Source organism: Musca autumnalis, unplaced genomic scaffold, assembly GCF_047663935.1.
Source record: "Musca autumnalis isolate F117 unplaced genomic scaffold, ASM4766393v1 scaffold_5, whole genome shotgun sequence".
Taxonomy (NCBI): Eukaryota; Metazoa; Arthropoda; class Insecta; order Diptera; family Muscidae; genus Musca; species Musca autumnalis.
In genome coordinates, this window is record NW_027412088.1 from 11,787,404 (window position 1) to 11,806,693 (window position 19,290).

The 19,290-nt window shown below is 36.0% G+C and overlaps 1 long non-coding RNA gene across 1 annotated transcript; it reads right to left on the minus strand.

The window, feature by feature from the left end:
* Positions 1-470: 470 nt before the first annotated feature.
* Positions 471-964, minus strand: LOC141405932 (uncharacterized). Its single transcript, XR_012413288.1, has 3 exons — positions 940-964; positions 798-887; positions 471-715 (listed from the first exon to the last, which is right to left on the minus strand). It is a non-coding gene; the product is annotated as an uncharacterized lncRNA (long non-coding RNA).
* Between the last annotated feature and the right edge of the window lie 18,326 nt (positions 965-19,290).

Here is a 19,290-nt window from a genome sequence, read left to right on the forward strand (position 1 = left end):
AATTACACTTCCGATCGGAATTGGTTTCTGTGACATGCCTTATTATAAAAATTCATGCCTTCACGCAAAAAAAAATCGGCCTCTCTAACATATGTCCCAAACATATTTTGCAGCAAACATATATATGTTTGCAACAGTCCCAAACATAATATATGTTTGGGTCTGCAAACAAATTTATGTTTGGGTGGAAACAAATATATGTTTGGGTGCAAACATATATATGTTTGGGTGCAAAGATATTTATGTTTGGGTGCAAACAATTTTATGTTTGGGTGGAAACATTTTTATGTTTGGGTGCAAACATTTTATATGTTCGGGTGCAAAAAAATACAAACCCAAAAGGCACAAAAAAAAACAAACACATGCACCAGTGAGCGCTTACTAAGAGCAAGGGAGCGTAAAATTAAATGTAAAACACTTTAAAATGTGTGCTCACTTGCTCTCAGTAAGAACTCACTGGCTATCTCCATAGTATACACACAAATGTTGAGGTTGTTTATTGGAAGGCAAAAGAACAACAAACACATAGGTACATACAAAATTCCAAAGAAATACATAACACAATTTAATAAAAGAAAAACTGATTGAAATAATTTGTAAATAGTCACACTTTTAAAAAGAAAAAATATATAGAAACGTAGTTGAACGCTTCTCCTTTGTTGTGAAATAAAACAAATTGTCCTCATAGTTGAAATCATCAGCGGGGAATCGGCATCTAGAATCAAATGATTATGTAATGTAATAAATAAATATGGATATGCCATATTTCAAATATACATAAGTATGTATGCAATTACCAATATTAAATGCGATTTCTTCCTTGTCCAATAAAATAATTCCATTCAACTTTCCGATTCAATTATAAAATGTATTGGGCATTTAATTTACTAAAAATTTCTTTAAGAAAACACAAAACACTGATTTATTCACTCACTTTACCGTCTTGACTCTACAAAGGCATCTAAAACACTGAAGAAAGAAATAAAATATAATTCATATCATTTCTTCTTCTCCTCTTAAGTTGGTTAACAACAACAAAACAAGAAACACACGAGTTTGTCGCATACACGCCACCAAAGCCCCCTCCTTCGCTTCTACGTCTTCTATTATACAATACACACAACTCTTCATTATAAAACAGCAATCCACAGCCGCGAGAGCACTGTTATTACTCTCGTTGACAAACATCCTCTCTCCACCCATGAAAAAAATGTTCTAACATAAAAAATATGTTGGTACCCAAACATATCAAATTGAGATAAGTTACAAAATGTTGCAAACATATATTTGTTTGGACCCAAACATATTATGTTTGGATCCAAACATTAATTTGTTTGCAACCGGTCCCAAACATATATTTGTTTGGATCCAAACATATTTCTAACATAAATTTTTCTGCGTGTTATGATAAAAAATTGTGCGATTTAAGATCTGAATTAAATGATTTACACGAAAGAGTTGAAAAACTGGAAAAAGTACCCTACGATTGCACTAATTATGAATCCGAAGTAGAAGACATAAGGATTCAGCTCCTAAAACAGGAAAATGCTCCTGTAGCTAGTGACATTAGAATAAATGGGATACCATATGACAAAAATGAAAACCTAATGGACATTTTTTTAAACATCAGCAGCTCTATGAATATTCCTCCACCACGTATCAAGGCAATTTATAGACTACAAAACAGAAACAATACAAAAAATCTTAACTCGCCAGATGGCGTAATCATTGCTAAGTTTATGTCGCCCTACGACAAAAACTTTTTCTTAAAAAATCTTCAACGTCATAAAAAAAGCAACAACCATAAGCTGTTATTGAGTACAATTGGCTTTGCATCAAACTCTCTTTTCTACATCAATGAAAATCTCTCCGATACTAACTATCGTTTCCTGCAAGAAGCCCTACATCTGAGAAAAAAAGGTCTGATCCAAACTGCTTATACCTTTCGTGGCCTTGTTTATGTCAAGCGCCACAACAGTAATGAACCCATCTGCATATATAACACCAAAATTATTGATGAATTTCGGAGCGGAAAAGGAACGAGCACAGAAACAACTAACCAACCAGAACATCGTGATTAAACCCCTGTTGAATTATTTTATTTATTTCTTGTCACTTTATTTTTTTATCAGACTATCTTCCATTTCTCTATTAGGGATAACTCATAAACCTTTAATCAAGTATTACTTTATTAATTACTACTTACATTTTTTGACTGCTATAATAATGTTCATTAAAAACGGAATTGTACCTTTAATCATCAACTATTTTGCTGTTGCCTTAATACGTACTATTCAATTCAGACATGAATCACCTTCATAGTGCTGACAGAGGTTCCATAGACGTCACAACAAACCTAGTTAAAATACTGTCCAAACAAAAGAAAGGCTTAAGTATCTGCCACATAAATGCTCAAAGCATTATAAACAAAACTGATGAATTCAAATACATATTTCAAAACTCCGGGATTGACATAATATGCATCTCCGAGACATGGCTAACTTCGAACATTCCAGATGCTTTAATTAACATGTTTGGGTATACTGTATTTAGATGTGATAGGGAGCGTCGTGGAGGAGGGGTGGCGATCTATGCAAAAAATAACTTAAATGCTAAACTCCGCCTTACATCTAATATAGGAGATAAAATTGAATACATTTTCATCGATATAAAATGCAATTATGAAAAAATGCTCATTGGGTGTATATATCGCCCCAAAAACAATATTATTCTAGAACCACTCTTAGATGTTCTTGAAAATGTCATGCTTGGCTATAATGAAATCATAATTACAGGTGACTTTAATGCAAATATACTTTCCGATTATTCACTGGCTAACAAGATGCTTTGCTTAGGCTTACATATCACAAATAGTACTAACCCCACACATTTTTCTCCTACGGTTAACACTCTTCTCGATCTATTTTTTGTCAGTAATCCCTCGAACACACTTCTCTATGACCAGATTTCGGCACCGAGCTTTTCTAGACACGATTTGATTTTCATGGCTTATAATTTTAATATCAATTCAGAACAACAATCTTACATGTTTCGAGACTTTAGAAATTTAAATAATGTTGACATAGAGGATACATTTTATCAAATGAATTGGAGTGAAATATATAATATAATTTCAGTGGATCAGCAGTTACAATTCCTCCAAAATAACGTCCTTCTTCTGTATGATGCTACTGTTCCCCTTAGAATTAAAAAAGTCAGATCAAAAACTAATACCTGGTTTAATTCCACCATAAAATCGTATATTGCTGAGAGAGACAAGGCTTACTCTAGGTGGAAGAGATACAACACACCTGAACTTTATGACCAGTTTAGAGAGGCTCGAAAAAAAGTAAATGACTGCATTAGATCCGCTAAGACTGAACACTATTTTAGACGTTTCAGTACCGCCTTGAATTCAAAGAGTAAATGGAAAGTCATTCGTGATATCGGTGTTGGGAAAGCAATGAATCATGGAACTTGTGTTGCCGATGCGGATGATCTTAATAAAACGTTTGTCACCATACCGACTATTCAAGCAGATACTTCCCAATATGATACTGGTATGGATAACGTCGGCGAAGGCGTGTTCGAGTTTAGATGTGTCAGGCAAAATGAAGTACTTATGTGCCTCAAAGATGTCAAATCGAACGCCATTGGTCCGGACGGTATAGATCCTAAATTCATACGCATTCTGATTCCTTACCTGCTGCCGTTTCTAACATTTGTGTTTAACAATATATTGACCTCTAGTGTGTACCCCACTTCATGGAAACACGCAAAGATTATTCCGGTTCCCAAAACAAACACAGAATATCGCCCAATTGCAATTTTACCCTTTCTGTCTAAAGTGTTTGAGAAGATTATACACAAACAAATTTCGGAATATCTTGAAAGTAATTCATTATTAACCGACCGACTGTCTGGTTTCCGCCCGGGCCATAGCTGCGTTAGTGCCCTGTTGGAAGTTTCAGAGTCGATTAGGAGTGACATTGATGAGAACAAGGTGTGTTTTCTTGTCCTCCTAGATCACTCTAAAGCTTTCGACACGGTAGACCATCATAACTTGTGTTGTAAATTGCGTCATCTTTTCAATTTCAGGGATACCTCCACACGACTTATTAAATCTTATTTAACAGGCCGCTCTCAAACAGTTTTTTCGGGAAGTAAAACATCTAAGCCCCTGGCAGTAACTAAAGGTGTTCCTCAGGGATCCATTATAGGCCCACTTCTTTTTACAATGTATTCTAACGACCTTCCACGGCAGTTAATTCATAGTAGGATTCACATGTACGCTGATGATGTCCAAATTTATCAAAGTAGTGCAATAGATAATATAAGTGACTGCATCAATAAAATTAATAGCGACCTCAACCGAGTTTCTAACTGGGCAAATTCTAATGGTCTGTTGCTTAATCCCCATAAGTCGAAATGTCTACTAATTCACAAAAATAAAAGATTTTCGATAGAAAACGTAGAGATCCTAATTAATAAGGAAAAATTAAAATTAGTCTCTAGTGCAAAAAACCTAGGAGTAGTTTTTGATTCAACACTAAGCTGGTCAGAACACGTAAATCAAGTCGTTGGTCAAACATATGCAAAATTACGTACCCTATGGTTAACGCACGCTTTTACCCCACCCCACATACGACAACTCCTTGCAAAAACTTATTTGATACCGGCCTAATATATGGATGCGAAATTTTCGCAAACTGTGGATCACTGACCCGTCGGAAGTTGAATGTGGCATTCAACAATATTATTCGTTATGTTTATGGCCTGAGAAGAACTCAGCGTGTGTCTCGTTACACTAGTTCCCTGTATGGTATAAGTTTCGATTCTCTAGTTAACCTTAAAGCCTTGGTATTCTTGCACAAAATTATTTATAAACAAAGACCAAAATATTTATTTAATAAACTTAAGTTTGGAAGATCAAATAGAGGAAAGAAAATTACCCCTCTACGGAGACGGAGTTTGGTATCGGAATTTCAATTTTTTGTCGGTACAACACGTCTCTGGAATACTCTCCCACATGAAATACAAGGCAACAGCAACATATTTTCCTTTCAGAAAAAGCTCCTACAGCATTTCCGCAATTTATAGTAGTCATTAATGTAAAACTTAAACATTTTACTTATTCTCCTTTTATTTTTGTTACTCTTCAAGTTTATTTTTTTTTATAATAAATGTATATGTAGTTTAATTTTTTTTTTTTTTTTGCTAATCAATTCATGTTTGTCACCTAAATTTGTAATTGCAATAGATTAAGACGGATATGTTTTTATAATATGAATCCTACACTGTAATTTATAGGATTTTTATCTTGTTGTGTAGGATGTAACAAACATTTAAATAAATAAATAAATAAATAAATAAAAAAACAAGGCATTTTTCGATTTTTGACCACTGAGGCAACACTGTGCGTCGTTAGTTTACTGAATGTAATAACATGTTGTTGGTATACGTTGGTTGAATACGAAATTTTTCTCAATAATAATCAAGTCATACGTTTTTTGTAACCCACATGCTTCATTAGTTATACAAATTTATTTTGTTATGTTCTTTAATTTAATTGTGAACTGAATAAAAATATCCATATATTATCATTTTTTGGTATTAGTTTAATTATTTACATATGCTTGATCCTTTTTGGTATGTTCTGATTCGAACATTTGAACTCGTTTACTGAACTAGTTGCGGCAAAAAAGCTGAAATATATTAAGCGATCTTCATACATATAATTAACAAATGAGCAAAGGCTATAGTCGGGACGGGGCCGACCATGTGATACTCTACACCACTACCCCTCTGCATAAGCTTTTCACTGGTAAACATTTCATTTAGGGAATATAATCCGACTACCACCAAACATAATATTCCCTTTTTTCTCTGGGACCCCCATAAGCAACCAAAATTTTGTGACCATCCGATCAAAATTGCGACCTGTAACGCAACTGCAAAAAAAAAAATGGAAGAATTGGATGCATTACCCACTATTGTGGTATCTCCCTTGTTTGGCCACCTACCTACTTTACTCCAATGTAAAGGTAATATTTTATTCTTCCATTAAAAGGCTTTACCGTTGAAATACCCCTACTAGAAGCCGATGTATTCACAAAGAATAAAACTTTGAATTTGTCTCCACATTCGTTTTGCCCCATTCCGACCCCTAAATATTATCCGACTATCACCAAAATTAATAGGCTTCTTCCTCTGTAGGACCCCCAATAACCACCAAAATTTCGTGACGATCCGATCAAAATTGCGACCTGTAGCGTGATTACAAAAAAATGGAAAAATGGGATGTATTACCGACTATTGCGATATATCCGTTATTTGGCCACCTACGCCAACCTACTTTGCATCATTGTAAAGATGGGATTTTCTACTTTCATAGCCACGATTTGCTTTTAGAAGGTCCCCAACCAAAGGTGTGATATCCGTCATTATTATTAAAATCGCAAAAATTAAAAGTTGGGTTCTATTAGCGACTATTGCGATGTCTTCGTTGTGTGACCACCTACGACAACCTACGTTACATCGTTTCAAAGGTGATATTTTCTACTTTCATTGCCAAATTTTGCTTTTTATATACCCCTTATAAACGCTGAGATATTTGCTTTGGAATAAAATGTAGACTTTTTCTCCAAATAACTTTTTTGCTCATTCCGACCCCTAAATATTATCCGACCATCACCAAAATCAATAGGCTTCTTCCCCTCCGGGACCCCCATCAACTTCCAAAAATTTCGTCACGATCCGATCAAAATTGCGACCTGTAGCGAGATTTCCAAAAAAATGGAAAAATTGGATGTATTACCGACTATTGCAATATCTCCGTTATTTGGTCACCTACGCCGACCTAGTTTGCATCATTGTAAAGATGCGAACTTCTACTTTCATAGCTTTTAAAAAGTCTCCAACCAAAGCTGTGATATTCGTCATTATAATTAAAATAGCAAGAATGAAAATTTGGGTTTTATTTGTGACTATTGTAATATCTTCGTTGTTTGATCACCTACGAGAACTTACTTTACATCATTGGAAAGGTGATATTTTCTACTTTTATTGTCATGTCTCGCTTTTGGTATACCCCATATAGAAGCTGAGATATTCGCTTTGGAAATAAACGTTGTCTTTTTATCCACATACGTTTTTTGCCCATTCCGACCCCTGAATATTATCCGACCATCACCAAAATTAATAGGCTTCTTCCCCTCCGGGACCCTCATCAACACCCAAAATTTCGTGACGATCCGATCAAAATTGCGGCCTGTAGCGTGATTACAAGGTTTAGATGGACAGACGGACGGACGGACACACATAGCCTGATCGACTCAGCTAGTCGAGACATTCATATTGGTATATATAAGTATGGGTCTACGACCATTATTTCGATGCGTTACAAACTTTTTGGGCAAAACCAACTTATAATACCCTCCCCACATAGTGGTGTAGGGTATAAAAATCCGATTGAGATCCATATGGGAATAGTATTTCGAAATTTCTCCCCATTTGGAACAAATGAACAATAGAAACATTAAAACACAGAAGACGCCTAGATTAGGGTAAATTTTTATAGTTATACATTTAGAAGATAAATTAAGTGTCTAAACATTTTTGTATTTATTTATAAATTATAAGTACTAAGAAATATACCCGTTAATTCATACCGCACATTTCTAATAATATATCAATTCAGAGAAACCAACAAATTTAATTTTCAACAACTCTAAATGTTCTATTCAAATACATTAACATTTACCATTTCAATTTTTTACTTTTCTAGCCAAATCCTTACCACACAATGCAGAGCAGCTTTCAAACCAGCAACGTAATTCCAAAATTGCATACCAAAGATTTGGGCTAAATGGTCAAATACCTGTACAAGATGATTGGGAATTATCCATTTCAACTAAACCCCAAACACATACCTCAAATAAACAAGCTAACAAGGCATTTCCAAGAACAACAACAACAACGACGATGCCAACAATATCTTCTGATATTTACATGAATAATATTGAATATGATTTACGCTTGAGACAGTTAATGGAAGCTCTTGTCTTAAATAGTGGCATTGAGAATCAAGAAGATGCTGTACAAACTCTACTGCCAATGGATTTAAAAGATGACTATCGTCAACATTTGCAGGAGATGAAGGAAACATCATCAGCCGTAACTGTTAGTGCTGCAGCTACAACTACTAGACCAAAGTTTACCACTGCCACCAACAGCAACAAGAACAACGGCAATAAGATTACAACAAATAACATTAAGGCAAATTATCAGGATAATAAGGATTTGGTGTCTACGCCTTCTTCCTCCTTCGAAATGTTGTTTAAGGATAGACATCAACAGAACAGTTCAGATACAACACCAGTAGCTATGTTGTTGTCATTGTCATCATCATCATCGTCGTCGTCACAATCTGCATTGTCTGCTGCTTCCACTTCCTCGGCATCATTAAAGGATTCATTGCTGGATTATGTCCTCCTTGAATACATGACAAAAACTAAACAGAATCTTACACGAATTTTGGAAAGCAACAAAGAAGCATATGTACAGAGAAATTCAACGTTGACAGCATTGTCAAATGTTGAAAGAATACAACAACAGTTAGAATTTTTGCAAAAGAATGCCGATAAGTTTAAGAAATTCCAACAGGTCGAGGAAAGGAGAAAAAATGCACCGGTCATGGCATTAGAATTAAATGCCAATGAACAAGGAAATGATGTGAAGATTCCCAGCACTAGTGGTGGCCTAAAGGCAGATTTTAAAGAGACCACTCAAAGCAATGACAACAATGATAAAAATTTCAAAATTGACAATAATAGCCAGCATGGCCAACAAACAATCAGGACAAATGAAGGATATAATCGAATGGAAGAAAATGCCAATGGTATGCTGAAGAAAAATACAGCAATGGATAAACCAAACGAGGCAATGAATTCAAATCAAGAATTTCACAAAGAAAATACTGAGAATTTGACTTCAAATGAAATATCAAATAACAAATATAACACTGAAGAAAACCTGAAACAGGACATTATAAAGAATAACAAGAGTCATGTTGAAAATGTGAGCAATAATTTTATTAAATCTCAATTTGAAAATGGGACAAAGGAAATGGGAAATTCCACACTAGTTGAGGATAGTTCTGATGTTAAAGCATCCATGGAAAATGGAAAGCTTTCCAGTGAGTTGCCGCTGTATAGTTTGGGATCTAATAACACCCACCCGTTATATACTGAAGAAGTAAATACATTACTATTGGATATGATAAAGCAGCAAGGCTCTGTAGGGCAACTTAATCTTACAACGCTTAATGCAACAGGCACTGTAAATGAGGAAATTGTCGACTCATTAATAAATAATTTGAAAATATTAACCCAAGCTAGGGGAAATAATCTCACACAAATAGAATCTTTGGCAGATACTAACGAAACTGAAACCGGTAGCCATTTATTTGCAGACCTGCAAAGTTTCAACTTTACAGTACATTTGAATACCACTAATGATCCTGCAAAGCATGGGGAAGTTTCGAATAGAACGAATACTTCGGAAAGTAACTATCAAGAGGAGGAGCCTCTAGTAGATCATGAAGATAATTTTAGTACCTCTGAAACAGAAATTGCTAAAGATTCAGCAGAAACCTCTTCGTCTCTTCCACATGTGGATGAGGATATGGTTGTGGCATTAATTAAAAATCTTAAAAGAATATCAAGTGAAAACAAAAAGGAAAATAATACAACAATTCAGGAATCTAACAATAGTCTTCTAAGTGAAGCTAATGAATCCGAAGGTAATTTAGGTGGAGTTGCAAACACAAAGGAAGAAACAGTTTCCACAATAAAATTCTTTGACAAAGAAAGACAAATCTCAACGACTGAAATACCGGTTATCGAGATGGCAACTACCGAAACGTCTCCGGAGGAATTGTCTACGACAGACATAGAATCAGAATTTTTCGAACCTACACCTTCAGAACCTCTAATAACAGAATCGGTAATTGTAAAACAACCTTTTACAGAGCCGCACACAACAGAAAAGGAAATCACATTTACAGAAGAGCCCTACACAATGTTATTGACAACAGAGAGGGGATCTGTTATTAGTGAAGTGTTATTACCAGAACAATCGAAAGCATCAATTCAGGTAGTAGAAAATGTAAACTCCAACACAGAACCGATTACGTTTGTACCAATTACAACAGAGCCTACTTTAAGAGATCAACTTATGCTGGAACAATCGACGGAATCACAGCTCAGGAATACCGAGACACCATTAACAGAAACAGAATCTGCTTTAGCTGAACTAAAATTTAAAGAATCTTTACTATCCGCTATGGATGTTACACAATTTGAAAACTCCATTCCAGAACTAATTATAGTTTTACCTAACACAACAGAAAACAAAATAAGAGACACAGATACAGATCGACTTAGGCTGGAGCAAAGAACACAATCTAAACTCTGGAACTCAGACAGAGAACCGGACGCTACAGAACTTCCATTTACAGAATCGCCAATAACAGACATGGATGATGCCCAATACAAATATCCCAATATAGAACAAAGAACCGGGTCATCTTTAAAAGATCAAACTCTACCAGAGAAAGTAACAGAATTTGATCTTATGAACACAGGGACACTGGTAACAGAAAATGAAACAGTTTTTGCAGAACAGTCATTTACAGAATCACCAATAACAGATAACACAGATGCTGAAAAATATGGAATCGCCAATACAGAACAAATTATTGATTCTTCACTTGACCCAGATAAACAAATCACAGGGTCAAAGTCTACAGACAAAATTTTACTAGATCCAACAACAGAGCCAGAACCCTTAGAGCCAGAAATGGAATATGTGCTTTCCATTACAAACTCATCAATAACAGAACGGGTTACAGTTACTCCAGAGCAAACAACCGAATCAGAAATCTTCAAAACTGAGATACCAATAAGGGATGCTTCTGTAGCTGTTACAAAACTGTTATTAACAGAATCGTCAATAAATGATTTGGATGCTAACCATAACGAAATCCCCAATACAGAACCAATAACATCTGTCCCTTTAAGTGCCAAACCTCAAATTACAGAAGCATCTTCAAAACATCAACTTATGTTAAGGCAAACAGCAGAATCTGAAACAACAGGCGTAAAGATCCCAATTACAGAATCAAGTAATCCCGTTATAGAACTGATTTCCATAGGGCCGTTAAGACCAGAGGCATATCAACTGTTATCGGACAATAATGCAACCACTATCTCGAAGGTATTAAAGACGGATCCAATCGAAGTTACTAAAATAATAGTTAAACCCACAGACAATCCTAATAACAGAGCACCAAACACAGAACATTTTAAGGGCTTATTTGAAGAAGAGCTCCTAACAACAGAGACACCTTTAGATTATGGTGGAACCATGTTGACAATGACAAAAACAGAAACCACAACTATAAAATATCCATCTACCGAGTTACCAATAAACGAAATCAATAATTCTCTAGAGACAACAACTCAGTATAAAACATCCAAGCTACATCTTAAAAGTGCTTTAAACAGTTCCGTTATCGTTGAAAGCAATATTATGAAGCAGGATTCACAGCTTAACTCAGTTGAATCACAGATTAAAGATAAGTCGGTAACAGAAATTCCCACAGCGAGTTTTACTACAACAGATCTGACTACAGAATGGCCAACAGAGTTGCCAGAACATCGTACATTGGCTCTTGCGAAGCAAACAACAACCTCGGAACCAATTTTTGAAATGCCAGAACTAATTATAACAGAGGAAACAACAAAAGAGCTGTTAACAACAGAATCATCACTGACAGGTCTAAAAATATCAGAGCAAACTACTCATACTTCCTCCAATACACAAGCTGAGAATCATTTAGCAGATCTGATAGAAACAATTACAACAGATAGACCTAATGATGAATCCACAACATACTTACCAATAACAGAATCGTTAACAGCTGATCTTTTAACTTCAACTTTATCAGAAAGCGGAAACGCCATTCGCGCAACAGATGATGCAATAACAGATACAATTATTACAACAAATTCTATATTGGAGTCAAATATAAAAGAAATGCCCACAACGCAAGCCTTAAATTTAGTAGCAGAACCAATCCAATTAACAGAACCAACAACTGTACTGTCAAAACCCGAGCAAAGAACAACAGACAGTTTAAGGTACGATCTTCCTCTCACTTTACCACAGCAAACAATAAACACAATTACATCAACAGATATTCCAGTAACAGTTCCTGCAGTAGCAGAAACTTCTACGCTGTTAACAAAATTTTCAACAGTTTCTGCAAACACTGTTACAGAGAATCCAACAATCGAACAAATGACAACAGAATTTTCAACAACAGATCTTCCAGTAACAGTTTCTTCAGTGAAAGTATCTCCCATGATAATGGAATTGTTAGCAGTTTCTACTTTAACGGAGAATCCAAAAGATAATCCAACAGATCTTCCGATGACATTTCCACCCGTAACAGAATCTCCTACGATATTAACAGAATTGTTAAAAGTTTCTGGAACCACTGTAACGGAGACACGAAAAGATCTTCCATTAACAGTTCTACCAACAACAGAATCTCCCTTGATGTTTACAGAATTGTTAACAGTTTCTGGATCTACTATAACAGAGAATCCAATAATCGAACAAACGGCAACAGAATTTTCAGCAACTGGCGTAACTAGCAAAGATTTTTCTATACCGGGACAACTTGCAGTGGTCCCCATTGCAGATCATCTAAGACCAAACTTACTATGGAGAGCGAAGTTAACAACAGAGATTCCAGTGAGCGTGCAATCAACAGAAGAAGTTTCCAGATCTGTTGTTCCAGCGATAACAGAGATGCCAGCTAACATTCAGCAGACAACAGACTTCAACTTTCCACTTAATGAGAGATCTAGGGCAGAATTAGCTACAGCAGAGCCAATCATTTCCACTGAAGCTGAAACAAAAGAGGAGTCCTCTATTGAGCAGCAAACAACGGACTTTCTTGCTAATGAGACAACTACAACTGACTCATTTACAGAGCTGCCAACAGAGAGAATCAGCACAGACGAAGCAGCATCACAGCTGCAAATAACAGAGTTTTCGACAACAAATTCATTCGACAAATTACAAAGCTTAAGAATTCCCACAACTGAAGAAAGAAAAACAGATGCTGCTATCAACCAGCAGACAGAGTATGCCGACTTACCAGCTACTGAAACACCTATCACAGAATTTTCTACAACAGTTTGGTTTGTAGAATTGCCAACAGAGAAAATGCCAATAGAAGAAACAACATCAGAGTTACAAATAACGGATTCACAATTATTGGATGTGTCAAAACCAGAGCTTCTACATTTTGAATTAACAACCTCTGAATCAGTTGACAAAATGCAGAATGTGGTGACTAATCAACCTAATATTGACAATAACAGTGAGCCCACAATTGAAGACATAACAGCAGCTCCAACTGAGACACCTAACATAGCATTTTCTACAACAGATTCCTCTGTAGAATTGCCAACAGAAAGAATTTCCATAAAGGAAGTAACATCAGATATACAAGTAACAGATTTACCAATTGCAAAGCCACAATTATTGGACTTGTCAGCACAGGATATGTCAAATTCTGAATTGCCAACATCCGAAGCAAGCGACAAAATTAAGAAAGTAGTGACCCAGCAACCCAATATTAGCAATAACAGTGAACCTACATCCGCTCCAGCTATCCTACAGGAGGTAGCGTTTACCAACTTTTCAGTTACTGAGAAACCTAGCGAAGAATTTTACACAGCAGAGTTATTTGTAGAGTTGCCAACAGAGCGAAATCCCATGGAAGAAGCAACATCGAAGCTACAAATAAAAAACTTACCAACAGAAATGTCGAATGCAAAACTACCAACCTCTGAAACAAACGACAAAATGCAGAACCGGGAATCTACACCTGAAGAAAGAACATCAGCTCCAGTTATCGACAAGGTGACAACATATACAGACTTTCCAGCTACTGAGCCACAAAGCGTAGATTCTTCTACAACAGAATCACAAATATCGGATTTACCAACAACAGAGTTGCCAACTGCTGAGCAGACATCTTATACCGACTTTCCAGCTACTGAGACACCCAGCATAGTATTTTCTGCAACCGAGTCATTTGTAGAAATGCCAACAGAGAGGTTTCCAATCGAAGAAACAAAATCAGATCAACGAATAACAGATTTACCAATTATAGAAACACAAATGTTGAATTTACCAGTAACAGATTTGACAAATTCTGAATTACCAACCTCCGAAGCAATGCAGAAATTAGTCGGCGATCAACTCAAAATTGACAGTAACAGCGACCAATTCTCATTTACAGAAAAGAAATCTGATAATTACAACATGGAAAGTAGAGAAAATGCTGGAGTAAATTTAACAGATGAAGGGAATGTGATAAACATGGCTATTGAAAGAGTGACAAGTCCAACTGCTCCTCTAAATGAACCACAATCACTTGTTGCAGAGTCATCTTCATCGAAGCTACCAAATAAAGAATTTTTAAATTTCAGAGATGCTTCGGAAACTGCTAAAATGCCAACTGACGGAGATTTAAACAACTCTAAGAGAAATGTTATATATCGGGACCAATTTCTTATGGAAACGTCAAATAAAACTAGTGAAGAACATATTATTGTCGAGTTACCAACAGTTGAAAATCATATGGATGTGGAGTTGCCAGCTTTACTTACTACTGCAGAGTTACCAACTGAAAGACAAACATATTTGAACATCCAAGAAAACTCAAGCAATAAATTTAATGATGGAAAAACAGCTATAACAGATAGGGAAGAGTCAAACACAAATTTTGAGGCAGAACAATCATTTAGAGCAGGCGAATCTGTAGCAACTCTACCAACTGAAGAAGATTTAAATTTTATAGCTGCTCCCAAGGTTACTTCAATGGACGTGGTTAAAAGTGTAATTAGCACCTCTCATTCAGAAGAATCGATTCAGAACTTTTCTAATTTGAGCTTGTCCGATAAAACCGCTAACAATCACATGATTGTGGAATTACCAACTAATTTTTCTACTACAGATTTGCCAAATGAGGTAGAAACCCCCGTTAAGCTCCAAAACAATTCCAGCATTAACGATATGGATTTTAAAACAGACAAAACAAACAAGTCAAATGCTACTACAAATCAATTGCCGTTTATTCCATCAAACACCAACAGTACCGGGCTGTCAATTGAAGAGTATGAGGCAAATAAAGGTTTGGAATTTGTGGATTTGCCAACTACTTTTGAGTTGCCAAGTGAAGAACAAAATCCTCTGGCTTGGTTGGCAAATATTGTAGACAATTCTAGCGTATCTATGCAAACACATGAAACTACAGGTCTCTCAGAAAATCAAGAGCAAATACCCACAAATGACGATTTAAAACACTTGGATCCAGCAAATGGCCCAAAAGAAAGCACTGAAAACGTTGGAAATTATGAGATTGAAACTAATGAGTTTAATGAGAATATTCAAACAATTCTATGGCAACTCAGAGAACAAGCGAATCAACAAAAACTTCAACAGATGTCATCCCATGCTCCTCACAGCATTACCGAAGAATTCATATCATCACATAATGTAGGCATAAACACTACCAACACAGCAGCTCACTACGAACCATATCATCTCTCCTCCATTGCAAACTCACAATCATTAGCAAATGGCACCAAATTGGAACCACAGGATACCACAGCAAATTTAGATGAATTAATAACAATTAAAGGAAATTCATTACAAGAAATATCTGGAATAAAGAAGATGTCACACCAAGGACAAAATATACCAACCAAATGTCCAGATAACAATAATAAGGACCCCAAACAGGGGAAATTACACGACGATGATGATGCTGCAGCCATGGTTAATTGCTTTACAACACAAACTATGCAATTAACAACATTGCCATTGCCATCGACGACAATGGCAGCTCCATCAGAAATTACCACAGGCCCAACTACAACGATACCCATAGGAGAATTGAAAAACCACAGTGACGATGCCAATGGAGAAGAAGAAGGTGAAGAATCGGAATCAGACGAAGAAATGCTGATAATGGCGTTGACAGAAACTATAGAAAATCAAGAGGGAGGCATTGAAAAGTGGTCAACATTTAAAAACAATCATCTGAATAACGGTAGCTTAAGCAAAGCTGACAATGGCAATGATGATGCTGTTCAGATGGAAGCGATAATGGCAACAGAGAATGCTTATGAAGATGCTCATGCTGCTGTTTCTGCTGCCGCAAACATAGAGGATGGTGAAGTGCAGAGCAAACATGTCGATGGCGTGAGTGGGGTTGATATTAAGCATTTTAGATATGCCGAGAACGTGGCTGATGAGTATGGAGAAGCCGACGACGATGATGATGTCCATGAAGGTTCAATTAATGACAAGGACGATATCAGAGTAAATACAAAGGTAAATGGTCACGACATGGTAAATGTTGAAACTACCAGCAGCAGTGGCAGCAGGTTAGAAGACAAAACACAAATGGATAATGAAAATACAGACATCGAACGTTACAATCAAACAAAGCTGACAAAACAATCTACAAACAATGAATTTAAAATATCAACAACAACAAGGGCAACAGCAATGTTAAAAAACATCAAGCCACCAGAAACTGGTAACAAGGGAGAAGTGCCAGCAATTGAAACTAAATTGTTTGACATATCAAAGTCCAATACAACTGATGCTGATAATGGTGATTTGACAAAGCAGGAGGCCGAAGGGGAGTATAAGAAAGAGTTTAACCCATCATCAGTATCATCACCAGATGACCATAGCGATAATGGAAAAATGGCAATAATCAAGCAAAAGGATTACAAATATAAAGGAAATGAAAAGGAAAATCTACCAACAACACTTCTGGCAAATGATGAAAAAATACATCATAACGATAATCGTAAAAAGTTGACCAAAGATGAACTGGAAAAAGAATTTCAAGCTATGGAAAAGGCACTGAATGCTCACTTACTTAGGGCCAATGTAAAGACACTCGATAATCTTGCCCAACAAGTCGAGCAATTGTCACAAATGGCAGATGTATTTTTGGGTACAGAAGGAGCCTTTTCACATCTCTACCGAACAGCAGCAGCATATCAGTCGAAAAATGCTATTGGCACACCGAGCATCCCCTCAAAAAGGAAAAAGAAACAACATCGTAAGCAAAGTGTAAAACATATTCGTACATCCGAACACCATCATGGCAGGGAGGAAATTACACCGACAAATTGGTGGCATTCATTGCCATATGCGGAAATTACAAAATTTCTAAATTCTATCGTTGATAGTCGTACCCCATCTACCGCCGCTACAGGCACCAGCGGTGATGATTTGACATTAAGCAGATCCCTAAAGCAGCGGTAACGACAGCAGTCGAAATCAAGTGATAACATCAGATAACCATGGCTGAGAAGAAATATGAACGGAAATCAAAACAGGAATGGTCATCACAATATCAGCGACAATATAAAGCCAATGGCAGTATGTATAAGTGAAAAATATTATTTTTATATTTTGTTAGCAAAATACCATAACTGCTTTTCAAAGTTATGAAAAGCTTAATGTAGCAACATTTTAAAAAAAGAAGTAGTAGAATAGCAGAATAAGTAAATATAAGCAAATTTTAGACATTTATATATAAGTTTGTAAAAATATGCATTTTGTTATTTAGATAAATTTTATAATTAAAAAATATATTAAGATAAAAGACAATTTAATAAAACGAGACAAATTTTAAAAATAAGCATTCAAGGTCATTTTTCGAATTCACAGTCCAAAATGTAATTGGCCATGTGGTCCTTCGAAGACGAGCCAAATCCGACGAAAGTTGTTTATGGAAGAAACACTTGGAAGAAAATGGCCGCCGTAGGAAGTCAATTTTAAGTAATACACTACAATTGGTTTGCAGTTCTCTTGAGAAATTCGAAAAACGAATATGGGAAGATGAATTATTGTTCACCATTACAATGCGAGCTCACACAAAACGCTTCAAACCTGCGCCTATTAACCTGACAAAACGGGGAATTGATGGGTCAAACAACGTATTCGGGATGTCAAACGGGACGGGTTTTCAAAAATTCTGGGATTTCGAAATTCATTATCCTGGGTTTTCGGGATTTTTGGGGCAATTTCGTGACTGCCGGATTTGTCGGGACTTGCCGCTATAGGAATATTTTGTAAAGTAAAAAATTAAATAAATTGATCCAATTAAAATAGCGAAAATAGTATTTGAATAAAAAAGTGAATTCTAGCGAAGTCCCACACACTCAACAAATATGTTACGATCGTTTCGCTGGTGCCTTAATTCAGCTCATCAGGCACATCGGATGTGAATGGCTAGAAGACATAGCATGAGTTTGATAACTTCTAGTTGTACAAAAATTATTGCAAATTTGCAGGTATGAAGTATTCTTGAAGCCTTTTTATTCAAGTCAACCTAGTGTCTAGTCTAGAATTATTTCTTTCATGTATTATTTCCTTCATGAATTGTAACACCTTCCATTTCGGAAGTTTGATAGATTGACAGTGGCTTACAACGCTAAGACCTTGACAACATTGTTTGTTGGAGAGGAACCAGATTCAAACCTCAGTCCAAGCAGAAGGGCTCTGCTGTGAATTTTTATTTAATGTTGTCTTATTGGGACGAAGGTCATTACTTATGAATGCTTTTAATTAATTGAATTAATCGAGCTACATGACGATCGTAACATATTAGATGGGTGTGTGGGACTTCGCTAGAATTCACTTTTTCAATAAAAACTCCTTAGGTCATGTTAGCTCGAATAATTCAATAAATTAAAAAAATAAAGTACTGTTAAGAACAAGTAAAAAAGTATCAGTCGACATTGCCGACAGAGATATACCCTCAGCCTGTGTGGATTGAAATACTTTTTTTTCCTAAAAAAAAAACGTACGTATTTAGGGGGGTTTTCAAAACAACAAACAAACAGTGGGGATATCGATTTTTAAACTGAGTTTCGACAATATTTAGAGTACCATTTTAGCGAATATTTTCGAACCTTTATGGGGGAGGTATCGGAAGGTCCACTCCTTCCCCCTTCGAATTTCATCTAAGATTCGAAGTAATATTACGATATCCAAAGTGTGGATGAACGCAGTATTCGGTTCGAGCTCTCCAGTCACTACATATGGTGCCGTAGGGCATTTTTACAACTTTCGGGCTTTTTTCTCAAGAAGTATGGACTTGCCCTTGAAAAAACT